This window comes from Mus caroli, chromosome 13, assembly GCF_900094665.2.
Source record: "Mus caroli chromosome 13, CAROLI_EIJ_v1.1, whole genome shotgun sequence".
NCBI classification, from domain to species: Eukaryota; Metazoa; Chordata; class Mammalia; order Rodentia; family Muridae; genus Mus; species Mus caroli.
In genome coordinates, this window is record NC_034582.1 from 26,931,204 (window position 1) to 26,934,261 (window position 3,058).

The window sequence follows — 3,058 nt, forward strand, 5'->3', positions numbered from 1 at the left end:
CTGTGTCTGTGTGTCTGTGTGTGTGTGTGTGTCTGTGTGTCTGTGTCTGTGTGTGTGTCTGTGTGTGTCTGTGTCTGTGTGTCTGTGTCTGTGTGTGTGTCTGTGTCTGTGTGTCTGTGTGTGTCTGTGTGTGTGTGTGTGTCTGTGTCTGTGTGTGTGTGTGTCTGTGTATGTGTGTCTGTGTGTGTCTGTGTGTGTCTGTGTGTACACATGTGTGAACATGCTGTCAGAATTGGGGGCCCTAGGCAGACAGTGACAGTGACAGAGTTCAAGAAAACATCAGTCACAGAATAGATATTCATCACACACCATCGTCAAAACTGATGCAGAAGGGAATTTGAACAGTAATTCTTTTAAAGTCACTAAGGACAACCTTATTATTCCCCAGGCACCAAGGCTAGTTTAGTTCTTGGGAGGGCTCTTGCTATCACAGGTTCAGGTTCATTAACAAGGAACAGATGATAATAAAGACAAGTTAACATGATTCTCCTGCCTTTGTCTCCCTAAGCGCTGATGTCACAGGTGTGCTCCCCTGACACTGCCTGCTGTCATGAAATGCTGAGCCTCGGAGTGAGAACTAAACACAATGAATGTTTAAGAAGGGGGCGCTGCAAGGGTCATTTCTGCATCTGGATTTGTTTCCCCTGATCTGTTGAGGAGAGGCTGAAAGTTCTTCCTCAGATAAGGACACATTTTGGTAAAACTAAACTTGTGATGAAACAAATAGGGAAGTATTTCTAGTATACATGGACACACAGAACTATAAACTGTGAGTTCATACATGTTACACTGTAGCAGACTGAGTTCTTAAGACTGTACTAAAATCATGGAATTAGAATGGTGTCAGAGCCAAGAAAAAAAAAACCCTCAAACTCTGAGATGCTCCGAAGGGTGGAGGAGTGCGTGCAGGAACTGATTCTGAGAAGAGGGAGGGAGGTAGGGGAGGGTTAAGAGGTTAAGAGGACTGGCTGCTCTTACAGAGGATCCATGCTCTGTTCCCAGACCCACATGGTAGCTTACAGCCTTCTCTAGCTCAAGTCCCAGGAAGTTTGGTGCCCTTATTTAAACTTTTCAGGCACTTGGCATACAGACATACATGTAGGTAAAATACCCATACATATAAAATAATAAGATTTTTTTTAATATAAGGAAATCTCAGAGGCTGAGTGCAGAGGGGGCACACACTCTTCCCTCTTGTAAAATCCTGAATCACTAATGTGTTGGAATCACCAATAACCTGGAATTTTGAACTGACTGATGATCCAGCATGGAGGATGAGTGACTATGGCCTATATCACTAGCCACTGACACCTAGTCATTTCTCACTCCCACATGTAAGGGGGGAATGTGTCTAGGTTAAATTAGCAGCCATTGTGTAGGACCCCAACTTCCCACGCAGACCAGAGTCTGCCAGAGGGTGGGTATTGGCTCTTGGTCCCTTTGCTAGCCTGTGACAATGACTCTCACATGGGTATTATCGCTGAACAAAGCACAATGCCTTGTTCACAAGAGCTCACATTCTGCCCCCAGACAAAGCACAGCAGAAACAGGAGCCAGATCTTAAAGTCTGAAGTGGCTTCCGTGAGCAAGGAGACCCCTTTAGCATGGACCATAGAGTCCCAAAACCTAGCAGAAAGTAGCTGTCTGAGTACAGTTATGACTAGTCTCCTACAGAGAGGAATCAGCATGACAAACATGACAGACAAGGCAGAAGTACAGCACAAGTTGGCTCACAGCAAGCAAGAACACTCGGATAGCCCTATCATTATTTTATTCTCTGTTCTTCCTCCAACTCAAGCTGCCGTGTCTTCAAACCTATACATCATGTAATTTGTTAAATGCTTATACCTAACAGATTCATATTCTCCCCTTAAAATGTCATAATAGTGTACACAAATATGTGTACAAAGGCTATCATTATAATGCTTGGATTCTTGTAATTATTTAATTACCACAAGGGATGTTTATGAAATGTCTATTAATACATAAAGCTCTTGGGGTGGGGAGTCGGCCTTAGAACACATAGTACCATCTAAGATAAAACAGTAATGTGAGGAGAGCCGTGGTCACATGACTGAACACCTGGCATCACACTGCTGCTCCATTTTCCAGGGGCTTTTTGGAAAGTTGTTAGTCACGAGATCTTTAGCATCTACTATAGTTTAGACTGGGAGTGTCCTCCAAGTATGTCAAGACTTGGTCTCAGCTTGGTGCTAGTGGGAGATGTTAGGACTTTTAAGAGATGGAGCCTCGGATTACTAAGGGTATGACTTCAAAGGAGAATGTGGACAGTGGTCTCTTTCTCTTTCTCTTTACCACTTGACCACAAGGTAAAGAGAGATCCTCTCCATATGCTCCCAGCATGCTGTTCTGTGCTGCCATCTACCCCAAATAGTCAGTCAAGGATAGAAATCTCTACTTCTGAGATTACTGCTGGGATCCCTTCTTAAGTTGGTGCGCCACAAGTGTCCGTCACAGTAGTGTAAAGTTAAACAGTCCTGTGCAACTCCTGACCTTCCACAAGCGCATCACCAACACTTCCGGTCGGAGATGGTCTGCAGGCCTTAGCTTTCTCCAGAAAATCATCAGTGCGGCTAAGAGTATAAGAATTTCCATCCACAAAGACCAGGCAGGATGGCACATGTGTTTTCTGTCCAAGTGATAGACAAAGGCAGGAAACAGAGATGCAAAATTAATCCTCTTTTATAACCCAGAACTCATTGTTCAATATGAGTTTTGATATATATAAGGACTACGACACACAAACACACAGACATGCACGCACAGACACAGACACACACACACACACACACCACAGTATCCCCCACACTCTGAAACCCTGACCATGCATACAATATTTCTATATTATATCCAAAAAATAAATGCTAGATTCTAAGCCAATAAAGGTATTTGATTTTTTTTTTTTTTTTTTTTTGGTCCTTGAAGAAGTTACACTGACTATTAGAAGCTGGGGTACACACAGTGAAGTGAACACATGCAACGAACAAACCCAGCACAGCAAACGTCTTAGCCAGCAGTAGAAAAAGGAGAAAATCCA

At 43.4% G+C, this 3,058-nt stretch overlaps 1 non-coding gene across 1 annotated transcript; it reads left to right on the forward strand.

The window, feature by feature from the left end:
* The first annotated feature begins 2,640 nt into the window (after positions 1 to 2,640).
* LOC115029165 lies at positions 2,641 to 2,762 on the forward strand. Its single transcript, XR_003834725.1, has one exon. It is a non-coding gene; the product is annotated as a small nucleolar RNA SNORA40 (small nucleolar RNA).
* Positions 2,763 to 3,058: the final 296 nt, after the last annotated feature.